Source organism: Elephas maximus, chromosome 6 (assembly GCF_024166365.1).
Source record: "Elephas maximus indicus isolate mEleMax1 chromosome 6, mEleMax1 primary haplotype, whole genome shotgun sequence".
In the NCBI taxonomy this organism is placed as follows: Eukaryota; Metazoa; Chordata; class Mammalia; order Proboscidea; family Elephantidae; genus Elephas; species Elephas maximus.
The window spans coordinates 66,481,487-66,506,133 of record NC_064824.1 but is presented as its reverse complement, the minus strand read 5'-3'; positions in this window follow the sequence as shown (position 1 = coordinate 66,506,133).

Below are 24,647 nucleotides of genomic sequence, written 5' to 3'. Positions count from 1 at the left end.
TGAATAAATATTTTCAGTATTCCATGGTGACAGAAACAGTAGCATGATGTCATACCTGACACTCTGTCAAGGTCAGGAGCTCAACAGAGGCAATGTTAATGGTAAGAGAGAGGCAGGGCAAAGTTATACCAGGGTAAGTAGGCAACTGGTGACAGGGGGAGAACTGCAGGGTAAAAAAATGCCCCTTCTCTTCTAAATTTCCTTCTAAAACCGCTTCTGTATTCACTCCATCTACTAAACCCTCCCTATTACCTTTCTGGGAGCAAGCACAAACACTGAGCATCAGAGGGCCCAAATCAGGACACTCTGGCTAGCACTTCACAGCCTAGTTTCTGCCCTCACCAGTAGCACCATTCCCCTCACCTATGTGATCTGCCACCTCCCTCCCTCCACACACACACCTCTTTTCCAAGCTGAGAACTATCCATTTACCATTTACTTCCTAGCTCACTCCTTGCTCCTCTTCCCTCTGCTTTGACATGCTAGTTCTTCTTTACACAGTTCAGTTTCCTCTGGTCTGATTCCCTCTGCCTCTAACTTTTGGCATCTCCACCCAATTATTTGGGATAGAAGGTAGGCTTCAGTGTGCTTGCCTTATGCTCCCAAATAATTATCTCTCTGGACCCCAAAACTCTGTAATAAACACTCCTCAGCCTCTATTTCTAACTGCCTCAATGGCTCCGAGGCTTCATCCTTTGCAATAGCCAGCCAGCGCTTCACAGTGAGTCTTGCCTCACCTAAGTCCTTCAGAGATTAGCACGCTCCCAATTAAATCTCTGAATAGTGATCTACTTCCTCTACAACTACCACATCCGTTGATCTATGTACGTTGTATTTGTAAGGATTGTGCAACCCATGGAATTATCACAGATTATCAAAAAGGTTCTGTCCACAAGGATCAAATAGAAATCAAACGACCAAAAAAGGCTTAGTAAGGACATGCCAAGACTAAGGATACAGAGGACATAAATGGACTTGCCTTTTGGGTGCATCTATTTGTTCCTCACAGAAAGAATTATACCTACGCCAAGTTTGAACAAAGTGAAAAATACACCATGTTAGAGAGGCCCAGACCTGTAGGCTCACTGCCTTCTTACAACTTGAGGTGGGGGTGCAGGGCCATCTCATTACCATAGGATAAAACTCTTGTTGTACTACAGTTGCATACTTTCGTGTTCTGTTTCTTGCTGTATCATTGGGATTACTTAAGGTTTCAGTCTAGCAGGCTTAGCCGTGGCCCGCCATATAGGCTCTACCATTTCCCCTATTTTACAGATGAGGCAAAAACAAATTAAGAAATTTGCACAAGGGACACAGCAAGTATGCAGCTGGAGCAGGCATTTGAACACAGTTCAACATGGGTTGGAATCAATTTGACGGCAATTAACAAGAGCAAAATTCTACAGTCCAGCCTCATGGCATTCTTTAAAATCACTCCTCTTTTACTGAATGGTATTAATCCATTAGTTTATTAGTACATATCAATTAGAAACAAAGATTAGATCAGGAGTCCTGGTGGCACAGTGGTTAAGAGCTCAGCTGCTGTCTCAGTTATCTAGTGCTACTATAACAGAAATACCAGCAGTGGATGGCTTTAACAAACAGAAGTTTATTCTCTCACAGTCTAGGAGACTAGAAGTCTGAATTCAGGGTGCCAGCTCCAGGGGAAGACTTTCTCTTTCTGTGAGCTCTGGAGAAAGTCCTTGTCATCAGTCTTCACCTGGTCCAGGAGAGTCTTAGCACAGGGACCCTGGCCCAAAGAATGTGCTTTGCTCCTGGCACTACTTTCTTGGTGTAGGAGGTCCTCCTGTCTCTCTGCTCACTTCTCTTTTTTATATGTCAAAAGAGATTGACTCAAGACACTACCTAATCTTGTAGATTGAGTCCTGCCTCATTAACATAACTGCCACTAATCCTGCCTCATGAACATCACAGAGGTTAGGATTTACAACATGTAGGAAAATCACATCAAATGACAAAATGGTGGACAATCACACAATACTGGGAATCATGGCCTATCTAGGTTGACACACATTTTCGAAGGACATGATTCAGTCCATAACAGCTGCTAACCAAAATGTTGGCAGTTCAAATCCACCAGCCACTCCTTGGAAACCCTATGGAGCAGTTCTACTCTGTTCTGTAGAGTAGACCAAGTACATTTTTGTGGAAAGGATCTATAAGAAGAGTGTGGCCATGAAATACCATCTGTGATGGCGGGAGTAAAGGTTCTGCATGCCAAAGAAAGAATGTGAGTGAGGGAAGGTGCTGAATAGCAAATTCACAATTTTTCCTAGAGCCACATCGGGGGTAGAAAAGGAAGGGCAGCCAGGATAGTGGGTGGGAAACAGGAAACTGTCTTAAAGATGTGCACACAGGAGCTTATAACTCACCTATAGACCCACCAATGTATAACCTCATTAACACCTTGTAACCCTTCTGTGTAAAGAGACTCCAAGATGAACAATGATCACCACCTGGTATTTATGCCCTTGTAGAGTCCCCTCCAACACTGACTAGGAGGATGTTGTGAGATAACAGAGTGTGACTTCTGAGAAGAGGTCATGAAAGGGCATTGAAGCTTCTGCCTTGGTCTCTTGGATCATTTGCTCCAGGGGAAGCCTGCTACCATGTGGTAAGGACACTCATGAACTGAGGTCTCCTGCCAATGGCCAGTGAGATATTGAGGCCTCCTGCTGAAAACCGTGGAACCTGATGCTCCAGCCCCAGTCAAGCCTTCAAATGAATGCATCCCTGACCGACATCTTCACTGCAACCTCATGAGAGACTTTGAACTAGAATCACCAAGCTAAGCTACTCCTGTAATTCCTGGCTGATAAAAATTGTGAAATAATAATTTTTCATCTTTTAAACTAAGTAATGGGGTAATTTTTTTGTGTGGCAATAGATCACGAACTTCCTCATTTCTTCCTACATTCACTCATTTGATGCAACAAATAATTATTGAGCTCTGTTGACTCAGTTGCAAAGCAAAGTCTATTGCAGGGCACACAGTACAAACATCTATGGATAGAAGGAAACAGCTACATCCCAGAGTTACGGCCACACATCAGATACCCTTACCTATAACTACCAGCCTTAGTTACAATGAAGCACCTATTTCCAAAGAAGCTGCATTTAAGACATCTCTACAGATGCGGAGGACTCTATTTTAAAAATTTTTAGGGACTGATATTGTAGCACTTTTCAGAGAGTTGTTTCCATATCTCATTCCTTCATTTAGGAAGTTTATCTGCCTCAGGCAAAGTTCTTGCTATGATTTGAGTCCCTTTTTTCCTATTGCTTGTTTGCTGAAGACAAGATACGTATTCAGTGTAACAAACCCTTCACTGACTCCAAATTACCCATCTCAGTGTCTAAGTGGTTAATTATTAAAGAGCACAGATCCCATTGTGCTAAGTGCAACAGAAATAAATAATGTATATTTATGTGTTTCTCATGCTTATGTCCCTTGCCATATTGTGTGGATGAGAGATTTAATCAATCCCAATTGGGGCTCAGAGACCAACCCACTGATGCACTGTTATTACCTTTGGTATAAGTGTACTTCCTTCACTATGTAATTCTTTTTCATGCTCAGGCTCACAGGAGAAAACTCCTAAGGCATCAGCCTCGGTTTTCTGGCATTTTTTTACTCACATATCCCCTTGCTACATTTCTGACATGTGAATCACCCATCTTCAATGGCAGCATTTTAAATTAAACATGATTTTTACATGATATTTGTACAGACGGTACACAGGCTTCAAATTCTTGAATAAATTATTATGACAGTCATGATGAAGCATCTCTTAGGCCACTATGAGGGGAGAATATCACACTTCTTAATCAATTGTAATTTCTCATCTGCGTAAAAAAGAGTTTGTCATGCAAACCAGAAAGTAAATTTGAATTGTAAGTCTATTCACGCCGGTTCTTCCAGAGCCAGTTCTTAAAGACTCAGGGTTGCCAATTGTTTATTAAAAGACCTATTGACTGCAAATCACATATATTAGACTTCCTAAATATAGATACGTTTTCCAAATGAAATATCTTGGCTTTTTGGTCGCAGAATCAAAAGTGAATCATTTTCTTTGCAGATTCACTTTTTAGCTATCCGAGAAAACTATAACATTTGAACATTTGCAATAATTCCTAAATGGTCAGGTTTTTTTTATAATTTTAAGGAATGGGGACCCAGTGAGTGCCAGAGAAGATGAATGGATCTTTGGCACTTTAGCCCTTGTGGTAGAGGATACACTTGTCCAATATGAACATGCTTCTAAAAATAACTATGGGCAAAACTGTGGCCTTGGGTAAATAAAATACCTCCTACTGAAGGCAATTGAGCTTCATATATACTTAGGCCTTTGGGTGGGACATAAACTCAAGTCTGTTACATGAGACTAGTATAGTAACCAAACTCAGTCCTGTTTTAGTGGAAGACAAGTAGTCAAAGAGATAGTAAATCTAAAGGAATAACATGGGTTCATGTTTATTTTTAAAATTTCAATTTCTCTACACAGTAGGGTTTTATTCTTAAGAGACAAAAAGCACATTTCATAAATGAACCAATTCATAGAACAGCTCTGTGAGACAGGTTATGTTGACAGAAAGATGGTTTGAAGGGGGTGGAGCGGCGGAGAATGTGTCTCTGCATTTGAAATTTAGTGTGGTTAATTTTGGAGATAAATTATTTATGTTACCACTGGAAATGTTTAACTTATAAAGCCTTGCTGTGGAAGGGGAAAAGGCTGATGGATAAGGCTCATCCAGCACAAATAACTGGTTCTAAAGTTCATAACAAGTTTTGTTTTGATAAAAGAAAAAAACACATATTTTCAGATTGGTGTTTCTGGTTTTTTTTAGAAACTACTGAAGTCTATGAAACTTTTAAATTTAAAGTGTAATAAGAAATGCACTCTGGAAATTAATTTTGATTAATTTCTTTCCTAAAGAGTAATTAGGGCATAAACTTGATCTGTCCAATGCCATAGCCATTGGGATTTAAATTTAAATTACTTCACATTAAATAAAATTAAAATTTCAGTTCCTCAGTTGTACTCACCACATTTCAAGTGCTCAGTGGGCTCATGTGGCTAATGGCTACTGTATTAAACAACACAAATATGGAACATTTCCATCACCACAGAAAGTTCTACTGGACAGCACTGCTCTGTATCGTACCAAGAGAGTGGACAATGATAGGTCCTATCTAAAACTGTTACCTAAACTCAATACCTAAGAGAAGACATAGATAGTTCAGTAGAAACAGTAGAGGTTTTAAAAAATAGGCATCTGAAGATGCTAATACTATACGACGACATAAAAGTGGCAGGGTGACCCATTGAAGATTTAACTTCTGTTTTGAATTGTGTGATAGTGGTGGTGGTTGTTTGTTGCTTAAGTGAGATAGTTGCTAGAGATACTCACGGATTATCTGGGAAGGACGCCTGATCAGGGAGGCAGAGAAAATATTTTCCATTAAAAATAATCTGGGCCCATCACAAAGGCAATCAAGCTTTATTTCCTGATGGAGGGTGTGGAATGAGCACTCTCTGCACTCTGGAGTTGGGAAAGAAAGGAACCTGGCCAACCCTTCCTAGCCTCACTGAATTTCTGAGACTGGAAAGAAAACCAAACCAAACTCACTGCCGTTGAGTCAATTCTGACTCATAGCAACCCTATAGAACAGAGTAGAATTGCTCCACAAACTGCTGACCCCTTGGTTAGCAGCCATAGCACTTAATCACTACACCACCAGGGTTTCCAAGACTGGAAAGTAGGACCAAAAAACCAAACCAAACCCGTTGCTGTTGAGTTGATTCTGACTCAGAGTGAACCTATAGGACAGAACAGAACTGTTCCATAAGGTTTCCAAGGAACAGCCGGTGGATTTGAACTGCTGACCTTTTGGTTAGCAGTCAAGTTCTTAACCACTGTCCCACCAGGGCTCTGGAAGGAGGAACAGTGGCTGCATATTCTATGGTGGGCCAATCCAGTTCTGGGCAGCAGAATTTAGTTGCCTGGGCACTAAGTTGACGTCTAGGAAACCCAGAGAGGGCACCCTGCATCAAGTGGAGCCACTCATGGTGTGGCCTCCTTGGAAAGTTTAGGCTGGCCTGTGGTAGAAACTGGTTGAGGGTGACTTCTCTGAAGCTCTCGACAATCAAGTAAACAATCAAGAGTAGTGTGTGGCAGCAAGGAATAATGACCACCAAGGAAACAGCAGATCTTTGAGATAGAAAGTTCTGCCTCATGTAGAAGTGGAAGTGGGAGGACGTCTTTGTTGGGATGAAAAGTCACCAGAATTCTTGGATTAGCCTCAAGATTGGGTGAGCCCCAAGAGGATGTTGTAGGATTTCCTTCCAACCTGGCAGGTAGGAATTTAAGCCAATTTAATTTAGTTTGAGAAAAAGAAAATAGATTTGATGGTATGTGTACTCTGAGTATGGTAGAGCATTTGATACTTATTTCATGAAGACACAGGCAGCTGGAACCTAAGAGTTCACCCTCAGCTGTTTGTATAAATAGCTCACTTTTAGGAACACTCCAATTTGCAAGAGACCCAAATACAGAGAAAATTAGCATATGAGACCTGCCCACCTGCCAAGAAAGCTTAATTCAGGGACTAAAACAGTAAGGTTAATTCTAAAACACTTTTCAAGTAAACAATAAAAATTTAAAGATGTATTTAGATTCAAATGATTTGTAATTTTTATTAACAATTTTTGAACTCATACTATCTCAACATAAATAGCATATTTGTAAATATTAAGTTTTTGTTTACTAAGTCCTAAATGATGTTTTTCAGTTCCTTTAGGCAGATTTGATCTGCAAGGTTACCAGTAATTAGTTTCTGCACCTGATTCTGTCTATAGCAGACTATGTATATGCATTAAAATTCATGGCAGAAATAATTGCCCTCTTTTTAAATGAATTTGAGGTTTTTTTTTTTTGACTTGGATTTTAAAAAATGGTACTATTTTAATTTTAAAATATTTCCATTATAAAGTGATCTTTTAAATGAAAATGATCTAAAATATTACTCATTTCAACTCCCATGCTTTTTTTTAGAAATTTAACTTATTTTATAGTTATAAAATTATGTTTATTTCTATAAATAAATCAATAATGTCAAAATTTGAAATTGCACCCGTTTTTTGTATTAATGGTGCAATGCTATCTCACTCTTGCACTATAACGTTTTCCAATTCTCTGCAACGTATTACTGGTAGCTATTAGATGTTTCCCTGCCATCCCAGTAAGATATCAAAGTTTTTAATAATTTGATTCCCTTGTTTCCTAGAAGAAAGAAGTGTTTATCAAAACATGTTTATAGGTCAGGTGTCCCTAGAGTCAATTGCTCTGACCTCTAATAAGAAAAGACCACAGAGCTACAGATATCCTCCAAAATTTTGAGCTTCTTTCTAAAAGTTTACAAAAGTTAGCATTGTTGCCTTAGCTGTATCTATACACTCACGCAATTGAATTTCATACAGTGTTGAGAATGACAGGTTTAAGGAAAGTAGCCCATAACTAGTAAGTTACAGGAAAGTTTTGAAGTTTAAAACTAAAATAAAGATTAAAAACCAAAAAAACCAAACCAGTTGCATTCGAGTCAATTCTGACTCATAGCAACCCTACAGGACAGAGTAGAACTGCTCCATAGGGTTTCCAAGGAGCGGCTAGTGGATTCCAACTGTTGACCTTTTGGTTAGCAGCTGAGTTCTTAAATGCTGCAAAACCAGGCTCCAAAATAAAGATTAGATGTGAAAAAAAAGTTTTTGTTCATTTTTTGGGTTGCCCAGCAGGCTATGCTGGATTACTGAATGAGCAGACTAAACACATGCTTGGAGCATTGGAAAAAAAAAAAAAGTAAGAGAGAAAAATAAGTACAGTTTTAGTCAATTTATCTAGAATAGTGCAATCTGAAAATCCAAAAATAAAAAAAAAGCTTTGATTTATCTTTAACGTAAATTTTGCTTGATCTGGCTTAATGTTGTCTTTATTTTTCACTATACGTGTTGGGAAAGTAGCACTAACATTTTTTTCTCAATGTTTAGGGGACCTAAAGGGGACAAAATGAGAGGGTGTCATTATATATCCAAAGGAGATACATTTGCACCATCATGTCAGTCCATGTCGGTGAGTTAATAAAAGCTAACCAGTGTGTGTCCTCAGCCATGCCAGCCAGGACTGGGATGGGAGAGGAGGCAGTGTTCACTGTGGTTTACCCTACATGTGTCCTTGGGTTTCAGGCCCTTATAGAGTTGCCTTAGGTATTCCTGAAAATCCATGTCTACGGTGTTTCCACTATTGCTGGAAGAGCTCATAGATCTATCCCATATACCATAACTTTGCTCTTGTGAGATTTAACCAACCAAAATGGAGCACTTATTTCTGGTTTGGTTGTGAACGAAGCCCAGCATAAGTTAGGTGGACCCCAGGAAATACTTCATTTTTTTCCACACAGACAAAATCTTTGTGAATATCACTGGGCTACCCCTTTCTCCAGCTTGCATCCCTACCTTCTCCATGGGCACTTTCTCTTTCCCCTCTTAACCCAGAGATTCACAGATTCACTACTTTCTGCCCTCATCAGTAGACTCTACCAAATAAAATCAACAATTCTTCTCTGTGGATTTTTAACATACATAAAATTCACCTTTAAGATTTTAAGTGCTGTAAGATTTGCCTCCCACAAGGAGTCTTAAAAGTGCAGATACTTTGCAGATGTCCCAACCTCCAACTCCGTAAGAAAATATAAAATTCTCTTTAGTGACCCAACCCAGCATGTTGATTTCATTTAAATAGGCAAGAACAATGTCTTAAATAAGACTACTCTGATGTTAGCAAAAAAATTATTTTTTCAGTCTAAGTGACACTGTTGCTACGAATGAGTGGCCACTTTTCTCTTGAACTCTGGTCTCAGTTACAAGATATTTATGATGATGTGGGTGTTATGCAATGAATGTAGGCAACACTGCAATTGACATAATCTGGTAAGATTTTTCTTAGGTATAAGTATGAAATTGGGTCGCGAGCCATCATTCAAAAAGGATTGTAAAATTAAATGATTACATCATCTAATGAAATCTTCTTTTTGGCTAGAACAGAGGCAACTTCTACAAAAGTTATTCAGAACACATTTGAATCATACAGCTGTGTGACTTGGGGAAAGTTACTCAATCTCCCTGTAGTCATTTATTCATCTGTAGAGTTAATAAACTATAACATCTACTTCATAGATTTCCTAAGCAAGTTAACATATGGAAAACATTTATATTACTTGGGATATAGTGGCTAAGAGCTACGGCAAGCTATGTCTGCTAATCAAAATACTGGCAATTCAAATCTACCAGCCACCCCTTGGAAACATTATGGGGCAGTTCTACTCTGTCTTGTAGGGTCACTATGAGTCGGAATTGACTCCACAGCAAAGGATTTGGTTGGTTTGGTTAAATAAGCATTGGAGCCCTGGTGGCGCAGTGGTTAAGAGCTTGGCTGCTAATCAAAATGTCCGCAGTTCAAATCCACCAGCTGCTCTTTGGAAACCCTATGGGGCAATTCTGCTGTGTCCTATGGGGTCATTATGAGTTGGAACTGACTCAATGGCACATAACAACAATGCAGCGTATAAGTATTAGCTAATATTTTTTAATACATGAGTCAGAATCGACTCGACGGCAGTGAAACATGAACAATTATTATTATTACTGTTATTATTAGATTGATACAGGGGAGCTGGAAAGATTTTACATTTATTCTGAACTCATGTCATTAATAAAATTTTAACTTAGGTAATTTTTAAGACAAATTTGTATAGTTAAGCATTTTCTAAATAATTGTCTTAAATATAAATACAAGTATGTAATACTTTATATAGTATCTTAAATATAAATACACTGAAAAATTTTGACATAAGCTCGTGATTACTACTTGGGTCTTAAAGTTTTGTTTTTAATTGACCTACATGAATGTAGTCACACTTAAATATCTGACAGAATTCTCACATTTCTCATTTTTTATTTACCTTGCTATTCTCTGGAGCCCTGGTGGTGCAGTGGTTAAGCGTTTGTCTGCTAACCAAAAGACTGGCAGTTCAAACCCACCAGCTGCTCCTTGGAAACCCTATGGGGCAGTTCTACTCTGTCCTGCAGGGTTGCTATGAGTTAGAATTGACGTGATGGCTATGGGTTGTTGTTGCTGTTGCTATTTTCTTGGCAATTTAAAAGTCATTTCTAAAAATATGTATCTTAGAGAAAAATGATTATTTCTCGTTTAAAAGATTAAAACCTTGGAATTCCTGGCTTTTTCCATGACAGAGTATTGGAATTAGACTTGTTCTGCTTCTGTCAAATACTAGAAAACTGGATAAAATATATGAAGCAACTATCTTCAGATGTTGAACTATCCTCGAGAGAAGGAAAACAAAAAAAGTAAGCCCTAAAATTACCCAGATTTGCTGCACAGAGCCACCTTCCAGGCCATAATACAGAGAGGGAGAACCCAAGCAAGACATAGTGGTCTTGCTTAGCCAAGGAGAAGAGATCAGAGTTCAGGGAGGTAGAGGCAGCTGGAATTTGAGGCACAGAAAACAATAGAAAAGCGGACTACACAGAGTTAAGAGCTCTAGAAATCTTCATAGAGGTTCCTCTGAGCCTTTTGCTGAATTTTAATTTGCACATGTGTAAAATGGAACTCTGTGAGGCCAGGCAAAGTACATACTAAAACCAAAACCCATTGCCATTGAGTTGATTCCAACTCATAGGACAGAGAGCTGTCCCATAGGACTTCCAAGGAGCACCTGGTAGATTTGAACTGCTGATCTTTTGGTTAGCAGCCGCAGCTCTTAGCCAGTATGCCACAAGGGTTTAGGGAACTATAATCTGAAAAACTACCAGAGCTTTCACAGAACAAGAAGACATTCAAGTTCTGAACTTGAATTACAGTGGAGAGAACCCCTGAACAACTAGTGCATTCCATAGGTGTTTGGAGCAATACATTGACAGGAAACTGCCAGAAATTCAAGCTGGATTCAGAAGAGGGTGTGGAACCAAGAATAGCATTGCTGATGTCAGATAGATCTTAGCTGAAAGCACAGAATACCAGAAAGATGGTTACCTGTGTTTTATTGAGTATGCAAAGGCATGTCACTGTGTGGATCAGAACAAATTATGAATAACATTTCAGAGAATGGGAATTCCAGCACACTTAATTGTGTTCATGAGGAACCTGTATGTAGACCAAGAGGCAGTCATTTGAGCAGAACAAGGAAATACTGTGTGGTTTAAAGTCAGGAAAGGTGTGCATCAGAGTTGTTTCCTGAAGAAGGCTGAAGAAGAATTAACGCCTTTGAATTATGGTGTTGGCAAAGAATATTGAATATACCATGGACTGCCAAAAGAACAAACAAATCTGTCTTGCAAGAAGCACAAACAGAATGCTTCTTAGCAACAAGGATGGCAGGACTATGTTATCAGGAGGTACCAATCCCTGGAGAAGGATACCATGCTTGATAAAGTAGAGGGTCATCGTAAAAGAGGAAGACCCTTAATGAGATGGATTGACACAGTGGCTGCAACAACGGGCTCAAACATAGCCGTGATTGTGAGGATGACACAGGACTGGGCAGTATTTCATTCTGCTGGACACGGGGTCACTATACGTCAGAATCCACTTAATGGTACCTAACAACAACAACGTTTTCACATCTCTGTAAATCTACAAAAATCACCTGATTAAATTGAAATAAAAAGCATAAATTGTCTAAGGTACTATATCAAGTGGCCCAATATACATATGATTAGAATCCCGGTAAAATTGGAGAGGAGTGGTGTCAGGAAAAAAGTATTCGAAAAAAATAATGACTAAAATTTTTCAAGATGTAATTAAAATATTAACCCCAACGTCCAAAGATCTCAACATACTTCAAGCAGGAAGTCCAACATAAAGGCACATCATGGTCAAATTGTTGAAAAAAAGAAAAAAAAATCTGAAAAGCAGCCAGAGAGAAAAGACACATTTCATAACCATTTTCCTTGAGTTGATTCTGACTCATGGAAACCCCATGTGTGTCAGACCAGAACTGTGCTTCATAGGGTTTTCAATGGCTGAATTACAATTGTCAGGCCTTTATCTCATGGTACCTCTGGGTGGACTCAAACCTCCAATCTTTTGGTTAGCAGCTGAATGTGTTACCATCTGCACCACCCAGGGATTCCAACAAAATTAAGAAGTTGAGTCATAATTGGCTCAACGGCAACTGGGTTTTTTTTTTTTTTTTTAATTCATCAACAAGCCAGAAGACAATGGAATGGCATTTTTAAAATGCCATACAAAAGAATAAAATCTGTCAAATTAGAAATCTCTACCTAATAAAAATATAGTTTAAATAAAAGCAAAATAATTTCAGACAAACAAACCTAAAATTATTTCTTGTAAGGAAACTTTTGTGCTACAAAAAATGTTAAAAAGTTCTTTGGGCTGAAAGAAAATAATACTAAATGGAAACTCAAATACACACAAAGTGGTGAAAATGTCAAAAATAGTTGGCATGCAGGGAAATATAAAATGTTTTTTCTCATTTTATAATTGTTTAAAAGATAATTTATTTTCTAAACAAAAATGATAGTAATGTATTGTGTGGTTTACCACATTTATAGAAATAAAATTAATATCAATAATAAGAAAAAGAATGGGAAGAATAAAGGAATAGTACTTTTTTGTAAGTAAGGCTCTTATACATGCAAAAAGTAAAATGAGCCTTTCTAACAAGCAAGAGCAGTCCTATTAAAAACTATGTGAAAAAAAAAAGGTACAAGCTAGACACAGGCCTAAAATTGCTCTAAACCAAAACTGAAAATCTATCCTATGTGTGAAAACTTTGATAAAGTGTTCTGGTAGATCACAACACTGACTGCAGGGAAAGGCTTACAAGTGCATGCGGTTCGAGATGGCAAAAGGAATAGCTTCTAGTGCATGGGGGGTGGTGAGGGGGCGGGGAGGACGAAGAAGGCACACTTTGGCAACAAAGTAGGAAAAGAAACAAAAGAGGGGAAATTTAGGGTCCTGTAAAAACAAACAAAAAGAACTAAGCATTTGGGAGAAATATAATCACTCTCCTCCTATTGCCAAAATTATTAGTTAGTTGGGTAATTAATTAATTAAACTGAACTTTATCACAATGATAGAAGATGGTGCCATCGAATTAGAAATCATGAAAACCAAATTCACAATGAAAAAAAGGAAATGGAATTAAGTCTATACAAAATCTGAAAAAAAATCAGAAAACAAGAAGCCAAAATAACAGAAAACAAGAATGAAGAAACAGCAAAAGGTAAGAATCCCCTTAGGACCTCCCCTCAAAAAATTTAGCAGAAAAAGCCACAGTATAACGACCCATACTAAATTTTGTAAATTCAAAGAAGTAATTCAGGATATTAAAAATGACCTTGAATCTGCAATTCAAAAATAAGAGTCAGAAACAAAGAACCTAAAAAAGTAAAACAGAATTACTGAACTCATATTGAAATGGAAGAAAAAGATAAGAATATTTTAATAAAGATAAGTCTTTATCAAAAATAATGACTGTTATGCGTGCATAGGCTCAAATGAATTTTTAACAAAAACCATTGAAGAAAGGCAGAAAAATTATCAACAGAATGAAAACAAGAGTTAAAAAAAGAAAAGGAGCCAGAGAGAAAGTGGTTAAAATGGAAGATGGGCAAAGAAGACATAACATATATTGCATTTGGGTCCCTAAAGAAAATAAAGCAATAAAACACTAACATTTAAAACAATAAGAAAAATTTCCAGAAATATAGCAAAACTGAAACTACGTATTCAAAGAGTCTACTAGGTATACGGGAAATTAACTCAGAATTATGAATTCTGAGAGACAATCTACGAAAACTGTTACACTTCAAAGATTTTTTAAAAACAATACACAAGGGTTACAATAAAAAAAAAACAAATAACTTACAACAGTAAAATAATTTTATGAGTATCAAACTTCTCAAAAACGATATACAAAGCACAGCAACAATGGAAGAGAATTTTATAAAAACTTAATGAAAGAAAGTAAGAACCAAGGATTTTCTTTTGAATCACTCTGTCCTTTATGTATCAAGGCTGAAAGAAAAAAAAAAAAATTTTTTTTTTTTTTTTTACATGTATGAGAACTTATATGGAATTCTGTATCAATGAATCATTTATGGGGAATCTGTGAAAGGATGATCTTCATCCAACCAATAGATGACTGGTAAAACTTCAGCATTTTAATATATTTAACTCTTGATGTAAGACTAAAAGAAAGGTGGAGCTGTGGGTGTACAATTAGTGTAAAAATGTTTTATGTTATGACAAAGTCTATATAATGTAGCTAAAATATGCAAAAGAAAGGAAAGTAGAATAAGTTTATTAATTGTTGTTTAGGTAATAAATAGGAACTAAAGTATACAATTAAAAATAGACAAAAGAGTAAAATGTTAAATGACAAAAAAGAGGACTAAAGGCATATACAGATAGATAGTGAAGGGGGTTCTATCTTTTTTTAATATACAGAGAGAGAGTATATGTGCATATCCATGTGCGTATGTATGAGGCTTTGTATTTTGTTCTAATATATTAGAATTTCAATACTAAATTTTAAATATTGAATGCAAAAAGTAATGAGTCAAGAATTCAAGAACTAAACATAGAAAATGTAGCCTAACGTGCATAATAATTATAAAATATTAAGACAAGATTGAAACCAAATGTATTAATAAAAGAAAAAAGTTTCCATTTGGTCCACATGCTAATATACACAGATATATTTAAAACAAAATGATTCAGAAAAGTTAAAAATAAAAGGATGTATACAAAAATACACTAGTCAAATGGAAACAATAAGAAAGCAGAGGTAGCAATACTGATACCAGACAAAATAGAATTCAAGTCAAAAACACTAAATATGACAAAAGACTTTTTGATGGTGAGCTGAACAATTCAAAATGAAAGTGCAAAAGTTATGAATATCTATGCACCAAGTAACAGAGCAAAAAATATAGGAGATGCAGGGAAACATAGAAATGCATCTTACTTAAAGGGAAAAAATAAGAAGCATTTCAAATAAGATCAGGAACAAGGCAAGGATGTCCTCTATCTACACTACTATTTGGAACTGTATTGAAAGTATTACCCAATAACATCAGGAAAGCAGAATCAATTAGAGGTACACTAACTGGTAAAAAAGAAGTAAAACTAACTCAAACAATAAAAAAATTCAGCAAGGTAGCAAGTCATAAACTTAACATACAGAAATCAAATAAAATAAAATCAGCTTACACAAATAATAGCCAGTTAGAAGGCATTATAGTAGAGAAAACACCATTTTCGATAGCAAAAACAACAAAAATTTAGGAATAAAATCAATTAGAAATTTACAAAACCTATATAAGGAAAGAAACTCCTAAAGGACATAAAGGAGGTTGAGCAAAAGGAAAGATATTCTCTGCTCTTGAATAATCCAACTCAACATCATAAATACACGTTTTTCCTAAGTTTATGCATAAATTTAATTTAACCTCAATAAAAATACTAACAAGCTTTTTGACAGAACTAAGTAAATTGATAATGAAGTTTATCTGGAAAAACACATGTGCAAAAATAGTCAAGAAAACACTAAAAAATATTACAAGGGAGGACTAGTGCTATCAGACATTAAAACATACTGAAAGCTGTAATTAAAACGGTGTGGTACAGGTACATGAATAGTGAACAAGGTTCTATAGAGTAGAATAGAAAGTCAAGAAATAGATACATGTTATATGGAAATTCAGTATATGTTAAAGGTAGTGTCTCTAAGGCAAAGACAGATGTGGAACAACTGGTTAGTCATTTTGAAAACGATAAAATTAGACTCATACCTCACCATATATATAAAACAAACTCAAATGGATAGGGATCTAAATGCAAAAAAAATCTAATATTACAAATACTAAAAAAACAATGGATTTCTCCTTGATCTCATCAGAGAAAGGTTTTCCAGATATGACTCTAAAAATGTAAATTCTCCCTGAATTCACAAGCTGATTCTCAAATTTAATAAGGAAATTCAAAAGGCCTAGAATAGCCAAAATAATTTTCAAGAAAAACAGAGGACATATACTATTTGATTTTAAGACTTACTCTAAGGTGAGCCTGACCCATGTCATGGTATTTTCAATCAACTCATATGCATGTGAAAGCTGAACAATGACTAAGGAAGACCGGAGAAGAATTGATACCTTTGAATTGTGGTGTTGGTGAAGAGTACTGACTATACAATGGACTGCCAAAAAAAAACAAGCAACTGTATCCTAGAGGAAGTACAACCTGAATGCTCCTTAGAAGCAAGGATGGGGACACTACATCTCACATACTTTGGACATGTTATCAAGAGGACTCAGTCCCTGGAGAAGGACATCATGCTTGGTAAAGCAGAGGGTCAGTGAAAAAAAGGAAGACCCTCAATGAGATGGATCAACATAGTGGCTGCAACAATGGGCTTAAGCAGAACGACAATTGTGAGGATGGCTCAGGAATAGGCAGTGTTTCATTCTGTTGTACATAGGGGTTGCTATGCGTTAGAATGGACTCAATGACACCTAACAACAACAACAACATAAAGCTACAGTGATCAAGATAGTGTGGTATTGGTGTAAAGATAAACATATAGATCATATGGAAAGAACCCAGCCCAGAATTAGAACTACATATACGCAGTCAACAAACTTTTCAACAAAGATGCATTGTGCACCTTCTCTGTCAATGACTTCTCACCCCTGGCTCTAGGCAACCGCTGATCTGATTCCTATCACAATGAATGAGTTGTAAATGGAATCAGAGTATAGGCTTTATAACTGAAAATATCAAGAGGGGTAGATCTGACTTACGAAAGTAATGTAATGTTGTCTGATGTAGTGCAGAAAGATGAGCCCCTCAGGTTGGAAGGCACTCAAAATATGACTGGGAAAGAGCTGACCCCTCAAAATAGAGTCGACTGTAATGACGTGAATGAAGTAAAATTTTGGGACCTTCATTTGCTGATGTGGCACAACTCAAAATGAGAAGAAACAGCTGTCTTAGTTATCTAGTGCTGCTATAACAGAAATACCACACGTGGATGTCTTTAACAAACAGTTTATTCTCTCACAGTCTACTAGGCTAGAAGCCCGAATTCAGGGCACCAGCTCCAAGGAAAGGCTTATTCTCTCTGTCGGCTCAGCAGGAAGGTCCTTGTCATCAATCTTCTCCTGGTCTAGGAGCTTCTCCAAGCGGGTACTCTGGGTCCAAAGGATGCACTCTGCTTCCAGCTCTGCTTTCTTGGTGGTAGGAGATCCCCCTGTCTCTCCACTGGCTTATCTCTTCCATATCTCAAATGAAATTGTCTCAAAACACAATCCAATCTTGTAGATTGAATCCTCCTCATTAATATAACTGCCGCTAATCCCAGCTCATCAACGTCATAGAGACAGGATTTACAACACATAGGAAAATCACATCAGATGACAAAATGGTGGACAACCACACAATACTAGGAATCCTGGCCCAGCCAAATTGATACACATATTTTTGGGGAGACACAATTCAATCCATGACAAGCTGCAAATGTCTGTTAATAATTGGAACACTGAATACATGAAGTACGAACCTAGGAAAATTAGAAGTCATCAGAAAGGAAATGGAACATTTAGAGACAGATATTCCAGGCATAGTGAGCTGAAATGGCTTGGTATTGTCCATTTTGAGTCAGATAACCATATGGTCTACTATACTGAGAATGACAAATCGAAGAAGATCAGTGCATTAATTGTCAAAAGAACATTTCAAACTCTATCCTAAAGTACAATGCTATCAGTGATAGGATAATATCCATATACCTACAAGGAAGACCAGTTAATACGACAATTTTTCAAATTTATGCACCCACACTAATGCCAAAGATGAAAAAATTGAAGATTTTTACCAACTTCTGCAGTCTGAAATTGATTGAATAAGCAATGAAGATGCATTGATAATTACTGGTGATTGGAGGGGGAAAGTTGGACACAAAGAAGGATCAGTAGTTGAAAAATATGGCCTTGGTTGTAGAAACAATGCTAGAAATCACGTGCAAGACCAACCACCTAGTCATTGGAAATAACTTTTCTCAACAGCATAAATAGCAACTATACACGTGGACCTCACCAAATGGAATACACAGAAATCAAATCCACTGCTTCTGTGGAGAGAAATGGTGGAGAAGTTCAGGATCATCAGTCAGAACAAGGCCATGGGCCAACTGCAGAACAGATCATCAATTTCTCATATGCAAGTTCAAATTGAAGCTGAAGAGCCAAAATATGACCTTCAACATATTCCACCTGAATTTAAAGACCATCTTAAGAATAGATTTGATGCATCGAACACTAATGACCGAAGATCAGACAAGTTGTAGAGTGACATCAACGGCATCATATATGAAGAAAGCAAAAGGCCAATTAAAAAGATAGGAAAGAAAGAAAAGAGCAAAATGGATGTCAGAAGAGACTCTGAAACTTGCTATTGGATGTTGAGTAGCTAAAGTGAGTGTAAGAAACGATGAAGTAAAAGACTGAACAGAAGATTTCAAGGGGGTACTTAAGAAGACAAGGTAAAGTACTATAATGAAATGTACGAAGGCCTGGAGTTAGAAAACCAAAAGGGAAGAACGCACTCAGCATGTCTCAAGCTGAAAGAACTAAAGGAAAAATTCAAGCCTCAGGTTGCAATATTGAAGGATTCCATGGGCAAAATAATGAATGACACAGGAAGCATCAAAAGAAGATAGAAGAAATACACAGAGTCAGTGTACCAAAAAGAATTGGCCAACATTCAGCAATTTCAGGAGGCAGCATATGATCAAGAACAAATGGTACTGAAGAAAGAAGTCCAAGCTGCACTGAAGTATTGGTGAAAAACAAGGCTCCAGGAATTGAAGGAATACCAATTAAGATGATTCAACAACAGATGCAAAGCTGGAAGTGCTCACTTGTCTATGCCAAGAAATTTCGAAGACAGGCTACCTGGCCAATTGACTGGAAGAAATCCATTGTTTGTTCCTATTCCAAAGTAAGGTGATCCAACAGTACATGAAAATTATCAAACAATATCATTAATATCACATGCAAGTAAAATTATGCTGAAGATAATTAAAAAATGGTTGCAGCAGTACATCAACAGGAAACTGCCAGAAATTCAAGCCAAATTCAGAAGAGGACATGGAACAAGGGATATCACGGCTGATGTCAGATGGATCTTGACTGAAATCAGAGAATACCAGAAAGATCTTTACCTGTGTTTTATTGACTGTCCAAAGGCATTCAACTATGTGGATCATAACAAATAATGGGTGACATGGCAAAGAATGGGAATTCCAGAACACTTAATTGTGTTCCTACGGAACCTGTACATGGACCAATAGGCAGTCATTCGATAAGAACAAGGAGATACTATGTGGTTTAAAATCAGGAAAGGTGTGTGTCAGGGTTGGATCCTTTCACCATACTTATTAAGTCTGTATGTTGAGCAAATAATCTGAGAAGCTGGACTATATGAAGAACTCAGCATCAAGATTGGAGGAAGGCTCATTGACAACCTGCAATACACAGATGACACAACTTTGCTAAAAGTGAAGACTTGAAGTACTACTTATGAAGATCAAAGACTACAGCTTTCAGTATGGGCTACACTTCAACATAAAGGAAACAAAAATTCTCACAAGTGGACCAATAAGCAATGTAATGATAAATGGAGAAATATTGAAGCTGTCAAGGATTTCATTTTACTTGGATCCATAATTGATGTCCATGGAAGCAGCAGTCAAAAAATCAAACAACACATTGCATTGGGCAAATCCACTACAAAAGATCTAGTTAAAGTCTTAAAAAGCAAAGGTGACACCTTGAAGACTAAGGTGCACCTGACCCAAGCCTTGGTATTTTCAAATGTCTCATATGCATGCAAAAGCTGAACAATGCATAAGGAAGAACTGATTCATTTGAGTTACGATGTTGGTGAAGAATATTGAATATACCGTGGACTACCAGAAGAACGAACAAATATCTCTTGGAAGAGGTACGGCCAGCATGCTCCTTAGAAGCAAGTGTAGTGAGCTTTTGTCTAGCTTACTTTGGACATGTTATCAGGAGGGACCAGTCCCTGGAGAAGGACATCATGCTTGGTAAAGTAGAGGGTCAGTGAAAAAGAAGAACACACTCAATGAGATGGACTGACACAGTGGCTATAACAATGGGCTCAAATATAGCAACAATCGTGAGGATGGCACGGGGCTGCGCAATGTTTCATTCTGTTGTACATAGGGTTGCTATGAGTCAGAACTGACTCAACGACACCTAACAACAACAACAGATCTGAATAAAGGCAGCAGTCAAATAATTTAATAAGAATTTACCTTTTTCTCGGGGCTATGTTCCTCTCAAAGGAGCCCTAGTTGCACAATGGTTAAGCACTCAGCTGCTTACAAAAAGATCAGCGGCTGAAATGCTCAAACCCACCAACAGCTCCAGGGGAGAAAAGACCTGGCTATCTGCTCCAGTAAAGATTGCAGTCTAGGAAACCCTACTGGACAGTTCTGCTGCCTTATAGGGTCTCTATGAGCTGGAACCTACTTGACGGCACACAACAGCAACACCTTTCTCTCATTGACTTCATTCATAGCAGGTTTTTTTTTTAAGTGATGGAAAATATGACCTCCAGAAACTCAAGGATTATGTTGTGTTTTACCAACCCCATTGGAAAGGAAATACTTCTTTCTATGTAATTGTAGCAAAAGTCTCAAGTCTAATTCTTATTATACCTACGTGGTTAATATGTCCCCTTTAACTGTGGCCTAGGACACAAACTCTGCTGGTTAGCTAAGCCAGGGTCAAGAGCCTAACTCTGGATCTAGCAGATGAGTCTGGCTCCACATGCACCATGTAGACTGAGAGTAGGGAGTGATGGTATCCCCAGGATGCAGATCTCCATTACAGTTTGATAAGTCAAGTATCCCAAATTCCAGGCCAGCATTCATTCTACCGCAATAAAAAAAAAAAACACAAAAAAACGCAATACGCTGTTAAAATTCAGCCCTGTGGATAATGCATAGTATTCCAGAGGGCCATCTGGTCCCATGTTGCCTGAGTGCGATGAAGATGTCCTATGGTCCTTCTTCCAAGTATAGTAATGCTGATGGGGCTCAGATCCTGCAGGGTGGGGTTGCTAGTGGCAGAGCTAAGCAGATAGGACACCATCATTATTGTGAGGACTAGCAAGCAGAGTAGTAGCATGTTTTACTCCTTTGCTGAAAAATGAATATAAAACATTAAGTGAAATGTAAATGGACTTCTGCTTTGAAGGGAAGATAGATAATTGCTAATCATTTTTAATGTTTCATCTCAAGAAAAACAATGGGTTTGAAGAGAAAAGGAAAAGAAAAATGGGAGGTTGGAAAGCTGTATAAAAGAACACAATTTCTTACTCAACATATCATTGACAATGTCAGCAAGCAGTCATTTTCAAGTGTCAAAAATATGAGTAGAACAGCTCACTTATACAGGGGAAATGTAATATTAGTAACCCTAATCTGTCAATCAATACTTGCTTGACTATTTGTAAAGAAATGTTAAGAGAGAAGGTTTTCAAGTAGAAAATATTTATAATTTTCAATAAAATTAAAAACCTGTTCTGTGCTTTTTTTTTTTGCCAGTACATTGGCAAGACCACATGCAGGTACTCTAGTCAACAGTCCCAGCTGAACCCAACCTTCCAGTTATCCCTGCCAAGGCACTAGCTACAGGAATGAGTTATCCTGGACCCCCCAACCATCAGCTGAACACCATTGAGTGGCCTCCATTGAAGCCATATGGAGGAGAAGAATCACCTAGCCAAACCCAACCCAAATTCGTAACTCACAAAATCAGAGCTATAATAAAACGCTTGGTTTAAGCCACAAAATTTTAGGGTAGATGGTTATGCAAACAAAAGAACAAACGAAAAAAACAAAACAAAACAAACCCAGCACTGTCGAGTCGATTCCGACTCATAGTGACCTTATAGGACAGAGTAGAACTGCCCCATAGAGTTGCCAAGGAGCGCCTGGCGGATTCGAACTGCCGACCATTTGGTTAGCAGCTGTAGCACTTAATCACTATGCCACCAGGGTTTCCAAAAGAACGAAGGTGAGCCATTTTCAAATGAGTGATGTATTTTGTCTTTTTTTTTTTTTTGAAGAGGAACAAAACCGACATTTCTTAATAATGATTAAGAACAAATGATCTACCAAAATGTTAAAGCAATAAACTGTTATTGATGGCTTCTTACATTTTATTTGCCTTTGGGATGTTCGAGGCCTTCTCTCAGGATCTTGAATCTTGACTCTTTAAGAACCCAAAAAAAGAAAAGAAAAACAGTACGTTGAAAAGGAATAAAGGGGGAAATACAGTAGGATTTCTTAATATGGCACACAATTAAATGAAACTTCTGCTTATCCAAAATTCAAGCCATCAAAAGGCTCACACAGCAGATTTTGAGTAGTACTTACCTTGTTTCTTCTGCGTGTATGAAAAAGAGGCAAGTAACAAGTAAACAAGCTGATATAATCACTTTACTGAAAAAAATCAAGCAATGTCAGGGCTTATCATTGTGACACAGATTTGTGAATCCTCATTTTAGACAAAAGTTGCCAGAAACTTATTTATGAATAACTGGAGAGACAACAAAAACTTAAAAATACAACCTCAGTGCAATCTACCCACTGCTTACCCTGCAGTACTGCACACTGGCAGGAGATGTTTGTGCCCCTGAAACTCTGTAAGATTCTGGGGGTCAACGGCATCTAAAGGATGCCATTAAAATAATGGCCAGAACTGTCCTAACTACGACATATTTTTTCTAATCCTTTGAACGTTAGTTACCCGTTTTCTCTCAGACTATCCATTTGTTTACTTTTTAATTCAAATATTATGCTGAATCCATAATTTTTGTATGTTGAACTTGGCTTCTTGATGTGAGATGAAATTCTTCCATTAACACACATGTGAAACCCACTGATGGCCTGCAATCAAAGCATAACAAGTTACTTAAAAACATGAATACAGAGAAGTGAACGCCAAAAGATAATATGTTGGTATTTTTCTACTAAACAGAAAATCGAAAATAACAGAGCACACAAAATTCACTTGTGTTTTTGTCATGCATGACAGTGGATCAGGACAACTCCACTATAAAACAAAGTGCCTTACATGCAGAAGGGATTGCTATAAGTAATTATAGCACTGACTTAGATTAAGAGTTTAAAAAAAAAAAAAAACCAGTTGATGTTGAGTTGATTCTGACTCAAATCAACCCCATTTGTGTCAAGAGTAGAACTGGGCTCCACTGAGTTTTCAATGGCTGATTTTTCAGAAATAGATTGCCAGGCCTTTCTTTAGAGGTCCCTCTGGGTGGAGCTGAACTTCCAACCTTTCAATTAGCAGCCTACCATGTTAACTGTGCTACCCATATGCCAACACTGTAATTCTCACCTCCAAATCAATTGATTAAGAAAGCTAATAAATATATCACATTTTACATTTAGGTTGATTCTACCCAGGGTGGACATTACTAATATTTCTTAATAATGGTAAGAAATTTCACAGAATGTGTGAGAACGCATATAGTCTCAGTAACTAAAAATTAAATATATGAATATTGACTTAGCCGACTAAAAACGTTAACAGTTTTCAGAGACTTGACGAACAGCAGAGAAGTGTCAGAGATTCCTTGGACTCACAGAATGTTGTGAAATGTTGTTGACAAGGAGCTTACCAAGCCTGACTCAGAGAAGAAAGCTTCCATGACAATGTTATAGATAAGCACGTATCAAATATCACCGTGTCTTCTTTAGTCTTCTTCCAAAGCTAGTCAGCTTATCACCCTGGATCCCATATTGAACTACACAGGATATAGGGGAGGGGGAGAAGCTTGTGATGACTTACTCTCTGGGGACTCTGAGCATCTTTCTGGAACTCACTGATACACAGCCCAAGCAGTAAGGTCATTCCAACTATTTCAAGCAGCACAAGACCTCTGGATTTAGATATAAACCTATTAGATTGGAGGAGAGTTGCCTTATGTAGTCACAGTCTCCCAGGGCTTTCTATAGATTCTTAATTAGGGGGAAAAAAGACAGAGAGAGAGAAAGTAAGAATACATTTAAAATTTCTGCCTTCCATATGGTTTTCTCCAGTTCTGGTTTCACATTAGGCTTCTAATGGAAATGCTTCTCTAGCAACGATTCTTACTTAAATAAGTTTATTATTTCAAGTTATTTCTTCACTCTTCATTCCTTATTTAGTGTCAAAAATCTGGTTGCTAACAGCATCTTTAGGAAAGTCCTGGCAAAAGTTGGTGGCCGGGGACACCTTGCAGGGACCCCTAAGACTCTTCCCTGTTCCTGAGGAATTGTCCTTTTGTGTTGCAGCCTCCTTTCAGCAGCACATCTCTGCCCATTTAGTTCTTCTTTGGTCACTGCCGTGAAGAAGACACCTGGAAAGTGAAGCGCCACTCCTCCTTCATAACGAATTAGCTTCCTAGAACTCAAAAGAAAATCCTGTGTA